The following is a 15,212-nucleotide window of genomic DNA, read 5'->3' as shown; positions in this document are numbered from 1 at the left end:
ATATCTCCTCAACTTCCTACCCAGTCCTCCAAATCTCTTTTTTCCCCTTCCCTCTTCATTGAATTGAATTGATGTCCCTTCTGTCCCCCCGACGCATTCATTGCCTCCCTCCCTGCCTTCCTTGCTTCCTGCTGTCTTATGCCTTTGCTTTGCTGTCTTTATGCCCTATCTTAGCTAGATCTTCAGTCTCTCCTCTACTGGCTTTTCTACTCCAGCATTTAAATATGCCCATGCCTTCTGAATTTCTTGATTCCACCCCTCTCTTGATTCCACAATCCCCCTGCATAGCTCAGGCTCTATCTTTTGTTCTCCTTCCCTCACATACAAACTTCCTGAAAGAGATGTCTGCACTTCTTTATTCCTTATGCATTCCTCAACCCACTGCCATATGCCTTCCTCCTCCACTTTACTTCTGCCAAGGTCACCTGTTTCTAAATCCAGTGAACATTCACAGGCTTCCTCTTCCTTGATTTCTCTAATGTATCTGGCCCTGCTAGAAACACCTCCTTCTCCCCACTTGGCATCACTGATACCATCCTTCTCTGCTTTGGCTCTTGCTTCTTTGGGTCCACCTTTTCTGGCTCCTATTCTTCCAACTACTCAGATATTTTCTCCTCTGTTCCATCCTCTTCTCTCCTCTTGCTAAATATTCTCTGATACGTTTCATCTACTCCCATGGCTTGAACCGCTAACTAAATGTGGACTCAACACCAAAATCTAAATCTCTGTCTCAGCTCTTTCTTCTGAGCTTTAGGCATCTTCATTCATCTTTGTACTAGACATTTCTTCTGTAGCCCTACAGGCTACTCAAACTCAACCTGTCCAAAACAAAACTCATTTTCTTCTTCCTCAAATATATCTCCCATCTTGGAGATTAGCACCATCCTTTACTGTACCACCCAAGCTATAAATCAGAAAGTAAATCTGATGCTCTCGTCAACCTTCCTCCATCTAATCAGGCAGCAGTCTTGTCAATCTTAGCAGCTTAACATCTCCCAACTATAGCCCCTCCTCCATCTCCATCACCATATCTCAGTTCAGGCCTTTATCATCTCTTCCTTGGATCATTCTTATAGTCTCCTAACTAATCTGTTACTCCCTCCTCACTGCAGTCAGAAATCTCTTTCTAAATTATGCAGGGGAAGAAAAATTGTTTTCCCTCTATCCATCTGAAATTCGACTAACAAAAGCAGATTAATAAGAGAAAAACAAACAGAAGTGTATCAACATTGTCAAAGGGGTGGTTAGAACTTGGGCTTATATAGCTTCTTAACAAAAGAACAATACGTTTTTAGAGAAGTCACAAGACAAAGGTGAAGGACTTCAGGTTTCTAAGGCAGCAACTTGTGGGAAGGTAAATATATGGGAGAACTAATAGAAGACAAGGGCTAGTTAATAAAGTTTGTTATATAGATTCCTCTGGTGCTGTCTCTGGGCTAATAAGAGTTAGAGTTGTCTCCAGTGATCTACTTCTGTCCTTCCTGGTAAAGAGGGGAGGGGGGAACACCTTTATAAATTTACGTTCTGCTTTAGGTAAATAGAAGCAAAGTAGAGAGCTTTTCTGATATCTGCTTCTTCTCAATTGGCTTCAGCACAAAATAATCCTTAAGCCAAAGTGGCATTTTGGGGGTGGCATATTCTGCTACCCTTCAGTTACACATCTGTTCATAACACTGCAGTTGCTGAAATTCACAGATTGACCTCATGGCTTTCAGAATAAGGTTGAAATGACTTGGGGTGGCACATAGGATCCTTCATGATCTGACTCCTGCCTTACCTTTCTAGCTTCGCCTTTGCGGGGTTCCTACCTCTACCCATCCTCAACTATAGTTCTGGCGAAACCAAACTACTGGTACTGAATGTATCACATTCTCTCTAATCTCTCAGCGTTCACGCATGCTACTCCCTCCAACTGGACTGGAATCCCCTCCCTCCGACTCTACTTCACCTTACAACTCATTCTCCAAGGATTGTTGTGGGGTATTATAGCCTGAGGAAGACTTTTCTGGACACTCAGTACTACTACCACCCTTCTTTGTTCTCCTATAATGCTTTGTGCGTATCTTTATTATTACCCTTGTGTGAGCTGGAAATGACTTGTCTAATTTCAATCAATGAAATCCTAAAAATTGTGCCTCTTCAATCTCTCTAAAAACCTGTCCTACTTTTGCTACTGGGCCACTGTAAAGTCCTCTATTGGTTTCCCTGTTTCCATTCCTCCCTTCTCCACACCCAACCCATCTCAGCATCATTACCAGAAGCATCTTTTTCAGATGCAGATTGAATTAATATGCCTTCTCTGCTTCAAAGGGGTCTTTCAAGGAGGGCTTAAATCAGAAATGGTTCAGAAAATGTTACTTTCACATATGAATGAATGAAGTCAAAGATGGCTTCATAGAAGTGGGATTTTGCTAAAACATTTTAGGATTAAAAGACTATCCATCAGTGGAAAATACCAGGGAGAATAATTTAGATGCCTCTTTAAGGACCCTGAATAGGCTAGATTTGAATGCATTGTTGAGAGAGAAGAATTGTGGGAATGAATACTGGAAAAATTGCCTGGAGACAATCTAAGGAGAATTTTTAGTGCAATCCGACAGGGTTGCACCATTAAATGTGTTTTATGCAAGACAAAATTGGGTTCTGCATCTACTTTCCCTGCTTCAGACTGATACAGTTTAGGAAACTTAAATGGGAAGTGAAAGGAATTATTTTTCATTATCATTATTAAGTGACAGATCATATTATTGATCCCAAAAGACTGACGGAAATCTCAATGTCATGGCAATGCCACCCCACTCTCTGCCAGAAAAGAAGCCAAGAGATGTGTTGGGAGGGAAAGAGCTGAGGGGGCAGATCGAAATCATTTTAAGAGCTGCAATTTTAATGTTCTGCTATGAAAATTACTGAGATATACACTGACCTAGGAAACAGTGTTTAAAAGAAAACTATCAATTACTATCATATTTAACCAAAGCCAGTGCCTGTTTCAATGCTTAATTTTTAAAATGTGTATCAATTATAAGATAATCATATTCTTATAAGAGAATCTAACCAATAAGAATAGGAAAAATTAGGGGGGAATATGCCATTATTTAAAAAGGAAATAATATGCTACAAAAATTTTGTCTTCAGAGAATATGATAGGCTATTTAAGAGGATGCTCCAGTGTAAAAGCTTGGTTATCAAATTCAGATGCTTCAGGGAAGGACTCTTCTTTTGTACCACAAAATAAATAGTTTGCATTAGGGCAAGGTTCCCCTCAATGGTCTGAATCATCTTTGACTGGCTAATAATTAAGCCAGTGATTTTTAATTTTTAAAACTACTTTGAGACAGGGAAAGGTTGAATTAATGTAGATTCTGTTATTATTCTTAAATGCTTTTAAAACAATGAATTGAGAATAGCAATGCCTGGATTAGATTTCCAGACCTACAGTGATTGAAGAACTTCCACTGCATTATGTCAGTTAGTCAACAAATACATCTTGCTGCTAAAAACAAACAAACAAACAAAAAACTGAGTACAATGTGCTGATGGGCTACATGTTTTGTAAACCGAGTTTAAGTCATATAATTGTTTCTCAGGAACATATTAAATATTAGCTATCATGATTTTGAATGCGGGTTGTGACAATATTGTGGGATATTTTACGACACTTAAAGGAATATTTAAGGCTAGTGAAAGGGAGGTCTGTTGAATTGAATGTAAGTATCTTCCTCCTGCCCTCTGTTAGAAGGACATTTACTGATAAGACAGCAGCCTTAGGAACAACATGAAAGGTGATCTCTACTGGTTACATACCATTTAAGAAAGACTGGTGGTGGTCAGCCATAAAAAAGAATGAAATACATAATGCCATTCGCAGCAACATAGATGGACCTAGAGATTATCATACTAAGTGGATTAAGTCAGACAGAGAAAGACAAATACCATTTGATATCACTTATACGTGGAATCTAAAGTATGACATAAATGAACTTATCCACAAAACAGAAACAGACTCGCAGACATAGAGAGCAGACTTGTGGTTGCCAAGGGGAGGGGGTTGGGGGAGGGATGGATTGAGAGAGTTTGGGATTAGCAGATGCAAACTAGTATATATAGAAAGGATAAACAATAAGTTCCTACTGTATAGCATAGGGAACTACATTAAATATCCTGTAATAAACTATAATGGAAAAGAATATGAAAAAGAATATATATATATATGTGTGTGTGTATGTTTGTGTAACTGAATCACTTTGCTGTATAGCAGAAACTAACACAACATTGTAAATCAACTATAGTTCAATAAAATAAATTTTAAAAAAAAGAAAGACTGCTGATTCAATGAGTTGAATTTAATGTTAGAAATTGAGCTGAATGATAAAACATAAAGTGTTTTCAGACTATAAAGGCACATATTAGCAGAGTCTAAACTATGAGATTCTAAAGAATGTATTAGTCTAGGAGAGTAGTACTAAAGCTTTTCTAGACTAAAATTAAAATAACTATTAAACAAGTAGTGATTTAATAAAAAAAAGAAAAAGACAAAAAAGAGAGAGTGAGAAAAAGGAAGGGAGGGCGCAAGGGAGGAAGGAAGGAAGGAAAGAAGGAAGGATGGAAGGAAGGAAGGGAGGGACATGGGAGAAGGAGAGAAAATTTAAAGGAACTGACTTAATACTTGGTGCCAAATTCAGTGGGATTTTTTTCCCATGAGAATAAAACCAAACATGAGACAATAAACATGCATAATATGTATGGACACAAATTTTGTAAGCGCTGCCAAAATGACAATGCTGCTTCTATTTTCAGAAATATTTTTATTGGACACACTCAGTTGATTTTATCCAGCTGTCAGCGAATACTTTCTTGAAGTTGCCAGAAAGTGAACATTTAAAACAATGAGTAAATAATCTTAATCCATCCATGAGCATAAAGAAGGGCCTGTGGGGCTTCCCTGGTGGCGTAGTGGTTGAGAGTCCGCCTGCCGATGCAGGGGACACGGGTTCGTGCCCTGGTCCGGGAAGATCCCACATGCCGCAGAGCGGCTGGGCCCGTGAGCCATCGCCGCTGAGCCTGCGCGTCCGAAGCCTGTGCTCCACAACGGGAGAGGCCACAACAGGGAGAGGCCCCCATATCGCAAAAAAAAAAAAAAGGGCCTGTGGGCCAAATGGCTTCCATATCTGCTTTTTGGCACAGGTGTCGAGGTGTTCCTAGACCTGGTTTGTGTCGGATGTGCTTTCAGAATTGTTTTTCCAATGGAAAAGCTAGGTTTATGATGAATATCTTCAGTCTTAAAAGGTCTTCCTGGTGGCCAGTAGTAGCATCTTTTCCTGAGATGGCTGCCTGGGACCGGAGAACATCTGCTGCCTGTGCTAGATGGATTCAGACAAGCTCAGGTAGGGATTTGGCCCTTGAGTTCAGACTCAAAAGTTCCCCAATGCAATGATGAGCATTCTTGGTTCTTCTGTTACAAAGAAAAAATAATGGCATGGCTAAGATGCCTGGTTACCCAGCAGCACGTGGCTTTTGTACCAACCCCGGGCGGAGGGAGGACCGTGAGCCAGGCAGGAGTTTGGCCAAGGTTTGTGGAATCACATCCCATCTCAGCTACCTGCTAGCTCTGTTAAGTAACCTCAGGCAAACTTGCCCATCTGAGAGTGGGTCTACTGATGCCTGCCTCCCAGGGATGGTGCACTTCAGTGCAATTATGTCAGCAAGAATCTGTATGCCAAGCGCACAGACCAGTCACGGTGCCTAGAGCCGTCATTCTCGGAGACTCTGAGGTGCCGCAGCTCAGACTTTGATAATTGGTTGTTTTTTAAAATGAAGCTAAAAATGATAGAATCTTTACCTAACACCTAGGGATATCTGGCTGCCTGCCTCCAACAAAAGTTACACTAATACCAAATTCAGACTATTAATAATGAATCAGAAAGAGTGGGCTTTACCCCAGAAACCAATTAAAGTACAGCCAAGGGCTTTGAAACCAGACAAACTTGGGTTCGGATCTTAACTTCTTAATAGTCATGTGGCCTTGGGTAAGTAATCCATTTCTGTCAATTTTCTCCTACGTAAGATGGCTTCATGGTACTTACTTCAGTATGGCGTTGCCTAGATTAAATGAAACGATGTGTATGAGTGCGCTGGCTCTGCCGTTGACTAGCTGGATGACCTTGGGCAAGTTTCTAAATCTCTGTGCTTCAGTTTGCGTGCAGGTCAGAGGCTTTCAGTCATCCCTAATTCAGAGGTGGTTCAGAGGATTACGTGGAAAACAATTAAAACAGGGGCTGCCACATGGTGAGTACTCACTAAATGTTAGCCATTCATTTTTCCATCGTCACTTCTTTTTTTAAATAAATTTATTTATTTTATCTATATTTGGCTGCGTTGGGTCTTCATTGCTGCCCATGGGCTTTCTCTAGGCGAGCGGGGGCTACCCTGTGTTGCGGTGTGCGGGCTTCTCATTGCGGTGGCTTCTCTTATTGTGGAGCACGGGCTCTAGGCATGCGGGCTTCAGTAGCTGTGGCACACGGTGTCAGTAGTTATGGCTCGCGGGCTCTAGAGCACAGGCTCTGTAGTTGTGGCGCACTGGCTTAGCTGCTCTGCGGCATGTGGGATCTTCCCGGACCAGGGCTTGAATCCGTGTCCCCTGCATTGGCAGGCGGATTCTTAACCACTGCGCCACCAGGGAAGCCGTCATCATCACTTCTTATTCAGCGATGTTATTATAATAGCCAGAAATTAGGTTGATTAGATGACAATAGCACAGACTTGAAAAAAATGCTTTAACCATATAGAGTATAAAACGGCAAGAGGAGTAACCTCCTAAAAGTAGCATGCATATTCTTGCTCTCTTGAGTTTAGCCTTACACAGACTCTCAGTGGAACGGAAAGAGGAGTCCAGGTGGAGGAGAGAAGCAGTAGCTGTTTTGGAAAACACTGAGAGAGGAGAGGACCACTCTACAGGAGCGAACCACCCATGAGCCAGCAACGCTGGCCCCGCTGCTATCTTTTTTTTTTTTTGCGGTACGCGGGCCTCTCACTTCTGTGGCCTCTCCCGTTGCAGAGCACAGGCTCCGGACGCGCAGGCTCAATGGCCATGGCTCGTGGGCCCAGCCGCTCCGCGGCATGTGGGATCTTCCCGGACCGGGGCACGAACCCGTGTTCCCTGCATCGGCAGGCGGACTCTCAACCACTGCGCCACCAGGGAAGCCCCGCTGCCATCTTTGAGTATCACCATCATCTTGCATTTCACTGTTCACCAAGCACCTCCCATCACACACTTGACCCTCACCTGGAGTAGATGGATATTCTGAGTGGCCAACCCTCATGTTACACACCCCACCCCTTTCAGGTTTTTCCTTTTGCCTGGTGTTCTCTGTGGTAATGTAACTTTTTCCTCATACCAGGAACTAATTCAGAAAATGTGTTGCCATGGAAGTTTCTGGAAGTTTCCACATATTGACAAAGAAAAGAGTTAATTGACCTGTCGCACCACACCACCTCCCCAGAGCTCATCTTTAACTACACTCAGGAGTCACTGAGTAAACACAGCATCTCTGCTGTGTGGCCTCTCAAGCAGGCAGGATGCCTCTTGATGGAACTAGATTCAAAAACAACCCAAAAAACACCTGCTCCAAAGATAGGAGACAGCGTATTAAAGCTGTGTCAGGCTTACTGACTGATACCTTTTAAGCCCAGTCTGATTCTTTTCCGGCCCTTGACACATGCTAATTGGCATCACTCACTCAGCAGATGCTGAGAGGAGACTGGCTCGTTTCCTGCTTCTCCTGTACCCAGCAGGACATCTTTCTGTAAACACCAAACGGGATGCCTTAAATAATGAGAAAATATGTGAAATGGGACTTAGATGTATTTAGACCGTTTATTCATCACTGAGTATGGCCAAGACCTTCTTGCGCTCTTCTGGGGGGTGAAGAAGAGTGTCACAAACGGTGGGACAAAGTAGAAAATGGGACACGTGGCAACCAACTGTTGTCAGCACTATTTGCCCGCTGTGGCCTTTCCTCACCTCAGTGCGCAGCCTCACGGCTCCTTCCTGAGTGTGTTTCACTCATTGGATAAATATTTATTTGCAGATATTTATTTCTACTGTTCTTGGCGCTGGGAACACCACACACACACACACACACACACACACACAAACCTGCTAAAAATTCTTGCCCTCGTGGAACTCCACAGTAACATTCAAAATACATGGGACGTCAGTTGGCGATGAATTTGATGCAGAAAGATAAAACAGGAAAAGGGGAGAGGGAAAGTGGGCTTGGGGTGGGACATCCAATTTTAAATAAATTGGTCGGAGGCCTCGCTGAGGCAACACTTGAGCAAAGACCCGAAGGAGGCAAAGCCAGTCAGGCAGGAATCGGGAAAAGAATTCCAAGCACAAAGTGGTAGCGCACCTGGTGAGCACAGAGACCGACGGGTGGGCGCAGAATGAGGGGGGATGGGGCCGTGGCAATGAGGCCAGAGAACTGGCAGGGGGCGGGGAAGGGTTGAAGACCATCATGAGGACCCAACCGTGGCTTTACAGTCACCTGTGGAACTTTCAAAACCAAGTGATGCGGTTTCCCTGGTGGCGCAGTGGTTGAGAGTCCGCCTGCCGATGCATGGGACGCAGGTTCGTGCCCCGGTCCGGGAAGATCCCACATGCTGCGGAGCGGCTGGGCCCGTGAGCCATGGCCGCTGAGCCTGCGCATCCGGAGCCTGTGCTCCGCAACGGGAAAGGCCACAGAAGTGAGAGGCCCGCGTACAGCAAACAAACAAACAAACAAACAAAAAAATACCAAGTGATGGTTGGATGGAGCCGAGGCCTAGGAGTGTTTTTGAAGTCTCCACTGGTGCCTCCCGGGAGTAGTCAAGGGTTGAGACACACTGAGTCCAGAGGAAGGACATGAGCTAGCTTACGCTTCAGAAGGATCATGGTGGCTGTAGTTTTAAGAACAGGCTGTAGGAGGACAAGGGTGGAAGCAGGGAGACCAGCAAGGCTACGGCCATAATTCAATGAGGGATGCTGGGGGCTTGGATGGGGATGGAAAGGAGCTGGTGAGAAGAGGTCAGATGCCTCCAGCTAATTTTGAAGGTAAAGCCACGGGGACTTCCCCACTGATGGAATGGATATAGGGTATGAGAGCAAAAAGGAGTCAGACTTGACACCAAGCTTGGGGGCTGAGCAGTTGGAAGGATGGGGTTGCCATTTGACTGAGATGAGAAAGACCATGGGAAGAACCGCGTTTATTCAACAACCCAGAAGGCATTTCTAGGTCCAATATAAACACATTGCATGGAAATGCCCATAGATAGTGACATACTCTGCGCCTGGCACTTTCCAGGGGTCAAGAATGCCTTTAAGAGGGACAGGGTGGGGTGGGGCTGGAGGGCAAGTTTCTATAGCCAAGTACGGTTAAGGTAGTTTGATAGCAAATAATAAACACGTGTTCCAAGCATTTTCCAAAAATAAACTGAGGAGATAAAGACATAGCCAGGAAAAATTTCCCATAAATGCCTCTGCCGCCATCTCCTCTAAATCTTTAGGACCCTGTGGGAAAAGGCTTTGCTGCCTTGCAGGAATCCTGGCAACGGCCCTAAATTCAAGAGATGTAAGGGATGCTTGCTGCCTCTCCCTTCTCCCCAAGTGTGCGGTACTGAAAACTGAACAGAATTAAGAGAATACTCTGAGTGACAAATGGCAGGGGAGTTAGTCAGCCACCTTATGGTGGTAAGCAGCCAGTCCTTAAAGGGCGATGCCTGAGTCCAGTTCCTCAGGGAAGTCTCAGACCCTTTACAGGGCTGCATATAATCTCATTTTCCAAAACCCTGTCAAATGTGTAAGATGCTTAACGTTGACCATTTTTTCAATGAGAAGAAAAAATGTAATAACATTCTTTTAGCAATCAGTAACAATCAACATGTGATTGGATTTGTCATTTAAATCACTTCATTTAGGACTAATGAAGTCCTATTTAAGGTCCTTATTCACATTATATATTATGATTAATGATATAATTTTTTAAATTGAATCCTTACGTGAATAAGATTTATTAACACAAATATTTCCTGACAAACTTGGCCCGGGATCAAGAACGACATTTCCTCTGGGTTTTAGGAAAGAGTCAAAGTTATTATAAATGGTCGCTTAGGGGAGATAGGGCTATTTTCTCCACTTATTTGAAGTAGGTCAGATTGAGAGCTCAAGGCTTCCCTAAGGTTGTAATTAAGTATGAATATTAAAAAACTGAAAACAAATAAAAAATAAACAGCCTTCTTAGGCATTCACATCACAGGCCTTTCATTAAGTTTGTACCTCAGGCGAGATCCTTTTCTTTGGAAAAAAGAATACAGTTAAAAAAAGAGAGAGATTAAAGAAAACCAAAACAAACAAAAACCCCTGTGCCATAGCTCTGGAAGTCTAGGCTTCTAGAAAGATTCACTCAAGCATGAACGCTTTGGAGAAGTATTTAAGAGGACACAGCTGAGGCAAAAATGCACGCACACACTCAATAAGCAGCCTGAACTGCTGTAATCCAAGCCTGCAGGTCGGTCACATCTTTCTGTCTCTTCCCACCCAAATCATTTATTCTTATAAAACTGGCTTAGTCAAATCAATATCTAGGCTAGCAATGTAAATTTAGTTACAGTGAGGCTTGGGTAAACATTAGCCCTGAGGTATTTCTTGGTCCATAGAGTGATAACTGAATTAAGTAGCATCATTTCATCATTACCATACGAAGCCCACATTGTTACACAAGAGAAGCTAATATTTCTAACTTTTTAGCTTGGCCAAATGTGCTATAAGCCTTTACATGAGCCAATTTGCTATGCATCCTCCTTGAAAAGCTACGAAACAGGACCACACAGCAGCTACGTTTTCAGTGAGGATGGAATGCGGAATGAGAAGGGTTCACGCTGGGCCACGTCCAGACACCAAGTGATCAAACTACCGAAGGGGGCCCACTGCAAGGTAGTTCCGAGCGCACCAATGCTGTGTGTCCTACAGCCGCTCTGGTTGAATCCCCAGGGCCCCAGAGTACGTTCACAATCCTGCCTTCCATCCTGTCTGCATGTCCAGCTGTGGAAAACAAACCAGACCTCTCCAAACACAGAGGCCTCCTTGGAGCCCCCGCTCAGGCATCCTTTCTTCAGGAAAACTTCCCTGACCTCCCTGTCTTTGGGCACTTCTCTAGCAGCGCGCTTGCCTCATTAAAGCCGTGTTTCTGCCTCTCTTCAAACACTGGGAGCAGCTGGATCGTCGTTGATCTCTGGGTCGAGCTCAGGGACAGACACATATTAGGTATTCAATACTGTGTGTTGAATGAATGAATGAACATAATTGAAAAGTTGACATGCAAACACCTACTATGGGCTAGGTGCTGGATAAAGGGATAGAAGACATCTCCTCAAGTAGCTGAGGATCTGGTCAGGAAGATGAGGAATGTGAATAGAGACAGAACGATAAAAGCCAGCATCGCTTAAGGGCCAAAGCAGCGAGCTGCCAAGGGGAGGGGGAATCACAGCGGGACAGGGTACAGAGTCTTGAAAGAAGAGCCAGACCACTGGAGGAAAGGTCTCCTGAAGCCAGAAAAGCAGAGGGCAAAGGGGACATGATGAGCAAAGCCCTCTTATGGAGCTGGAAAGTATTACAGTTTAGTATATTACAGTACAGACATTAAGAGGCTGGGTTCTGGATGGATCCAGACAAAACCGGATCCAAATGGACGTAAAAATACCTTCCTCATAGGTATGGGGACAGAATATGTAAAGCCCTTATCATGGAGCTTACATATAAAAATGTTATTTTTTTTCTGTTTTTATAATTTTATTGGAGTATAGTTGATTTTAAATGTTGTGTTAGTTTCTGCTGTAAAGTGAGTCAGTTATACATATACAAATATCTACTTTTAGATTCTTTTCCCGTGGATGTCATTACAGAGTATTGAGAAGACTTCCCTGCTGTAATTGCTATTATTCTTATTCCTCGGGACATGGCTAGGACATTCAGAAGTCTTCTTTCTAACTGTGATGGATGTGAAGTTTGGGGCTGTGAGTGTAGATAAAGGACCAGTGTGAAATATTAAGGTCTCTTTCTCTCCTCTAGATTTGATCACAAATGGTAATAAATGAGCAGTCAAATTTTAAATAGAGTCCCTGACATTCATTTTAGAGCACTATTAACTAAGTCTGCACCACCTCCTTACAATATTGTCTTTCTGAGGTAAGGATCCCAGCTAATGTAACATTCAGAGCATCTATGGGTTGGCTATTCAGTGTTCAAGCCTGTGTCACATTAGCCCAACAGGGTAAAGCAAGGTCTCTGCTAATTATCTGCCTTTTCTCATCTCTTATTTGCCAGTCTAGTCACTAGCAGACAAATCAACTCTTACTCCTGAATTGTTTCAGGTTTTTTGTTTCATCTCTCAGTTGTACTGTAATCTCCTTTAAGGGGAGATAATAGTTATTATACATCATTTACGGCCTCCACACTATGTAGAAACGCTTAATAATCTTCTCCTGGCTACCACTGGCCACTCATCACCAAGGGTTTGGCCCTTGATCCTACGACACTCCACTCCACGACGCCAAGATCCTAGTGCATAGCTGTTAGTGTATCGGACACCATCTTGGGCCCTTACAATTTCTTCTGTCCTTCCGCTGACCCTACCCAGGACTATACCGTGCAGTAAATCACTTCTCTGTCGTCAAGGGCTTTGTAGTTAAAAGATATTGTTTAAATAACCATTAGAACCAGGTGGCCTCTATGCTCTGTTAGGCCCCAAACAATGATGGAAACCTTCACTGACGTATTCTTGGCGCCCATGAGACTAGTTACCCATTCATGGATCTTGACTTAGGAATGCATGTCCTGTTTTCCAAGCACCTACCCCCTTACCCTAGGTTAACTACAAAATTGCCTCAATGGCCCCTCAGTGGTACGGAGTATGGCTGCAAAGGCTTCTGGATGGTTACCTGCCGGATCCCAATCCCACCCTGTAAGTTACCCTATAATTGACTGATCCATTGATTATACGCAGCCGTCTGCCTCATTTTTCAGTCTCAGTTCGTGGGCACTTTTCGTTCCCTCCGTCCTATAGACACTTAATATATATACACATACTCTGAGTATGATGTTTGATACTTTGCTGATACATTACCTAATAGAGAAGTTTAACCAGGTAAGCTGATGATGCTACGTTCTGCAATAATTTTTTTTATTATTTTGAGAAATCTAATTTGAAAATTAGCTGAAAAAATCCCCCACTGGCTCTGAACTGCCTCCTCCATTCTTCTAGACATTTAAAGCAAATTTTCAGATGCCCCCTCCAATAGGATTATTTTTTCCTGTAAATTGGGGTCATTTTTAATTTTAAAAAATTGAACTCAATTACTTATTCATTTAAAAATCTTAAATATGTTGCTTATGATGATAAAGCAGATATTCGCTTTGCATATTAAGCAGTTTCATGCGTGAAGGGCAACCAGACTGAAAAGAACCCGCAGACTAAGGAGGCTTCGTCTATTAAACCAAATCTTCTTAGGTAGATTTCTAATTTTGCTACTCGTGACTCATTGTGTTTTAAGGGAAATAATAATAATAATTTCCATCTTTATTATGTTTGAATGACTTATGATCCCCCGACCCTCCTTCATTCCTCTTCTCCCAGATTTGCCGTGAGCACTAATCACATTTATGAGTTTACTTATGGCCCGTGCTTTACATAGTTATTCTGTTGGTAGAACATCCCTAAGGGTTCTGTGCAGAGATATTTTTTAAATGATTCTCATGATAAAAACGACTTATTAGCTGAGTCACCTGGGAAAATTATTTATCCCTTTTAAGCCTCTTTTTCCTATCTGAAACAGTGGGGGGGGGTTAATATTTCCCATTTCAGGGCTTCTGTAATGAGGAATAATAAACCCCAATTCTCACACTTAATAAATTAAAGCCAGTATAAATTCCATATATATGTATATATGTATGTATATATGATATATACACACACATACATATCTCTATCTATATCTGTATATAGATATATAGATATCTATATAGATATAGATATAGAGATATATATATCTCTATATCTATATCTATATATCACCTCTTACAATTTATAAAAGGATCTGTGTTTCCATACTCTGTTTACTCTGATCCTCACTGTAAAAGGATTCCCCTTCTGGAATCTATTCACAAATAACAATGGTCCTGTAAGCAGTCCTCTCAAGTAGTCAAGAGGTCATTATAAGAGTTTTTGGTTCTACATTTTATATGTTACTAACAAATAATACTTGCAAGGGCGAACTACCATCATCTTTCCACACTAATTTTCATATTATAAAAAATAAAAAATATGGGTTGGGGGCTGGCTCTTGGGCAAAGAGGGATGAGAAAACCGTGAAAAGAATTTCACTGCTCTCTTTTAAAAATATTATTCTAATATATTGAAAAAACAAAGAAGTTCATTCTCTGTAGCTGAAATCTGCACTCATATCTTTGGAATATGCCTTCACTTTACTATGATCTAATCAAATGTGAAAGCCCCAAAGCTCATTGTTAGGAATCAGATCTGCTGTTGCTGCTTTCAAGCCAAAAATAGTTTTAATAAATGAAAGAATCAGAGATCTAGTCATCTCAAAGTAGTTATTCTGTATTTCATAATTTAGAAAAATAGAAATCACAAATTATAACCAACAATTTACTCTAGAGTTTATTTAGTATCAGAGGATCACTCTTTCGTTTTCCCAACATATTATAATTTTTTTAAGTGAGCGCCAAAACTCTTTTTATTAATAAATCCATTAGCAAGTAATAATAATGTATTTTGATAGAGCCCCAAACACAAAATTTGCTACAGCCCCATTTTTTTTGGCTGTGTTTCAACAAAATAAGCAGAAGCATAATTATTTGGAAATTTCAAAAAAATATATGATATTCAGGCCTTACCTCAGGTGGCCTGAACCAGAACCTCTGGTTGGGCAATGTATAGAGGGTACCTGCTAGAAACACTTGTTTATCTAACTTTCCCCTGTGATCCCATGGAGAAGCCTGGGTTTAGACCTATTGTTAGGCCACTCGGTACACCAGATGACACTAAAAGGTGACAATCATAAAGCAGCAGTCACGGCAAAGAAAAAAGCCAGCAATATTGCAGGGTGTTTAGGCTATATCCTCTTTTAACAGTGCTTAGCAGGTTGATCCAAATCAGACG

Source organism: Neophocaena asiaeorientalis, unplaced genomic scaffold (genome assembly GCF_003031525.2).
Source record: "Neophocaena asiaeorientalis asiaeorientalis breed wild unplaced genomic scaffold, Neophocaena_asiaeorientalis_V1.1 scaffold134, whole genome shotgun sequence".
Lineage (NCBI taxonomy): Eukaryota > Metazoa > Chordata > Mammalia > Artiodactyla > Phocoenidae > Neophocaena > Neophocaena asiaeorientalis.
The sequence above is the reverse complement of the archived record's forward strand: the minus strand, read 5'-3'. Positions refer to the sequence as shown.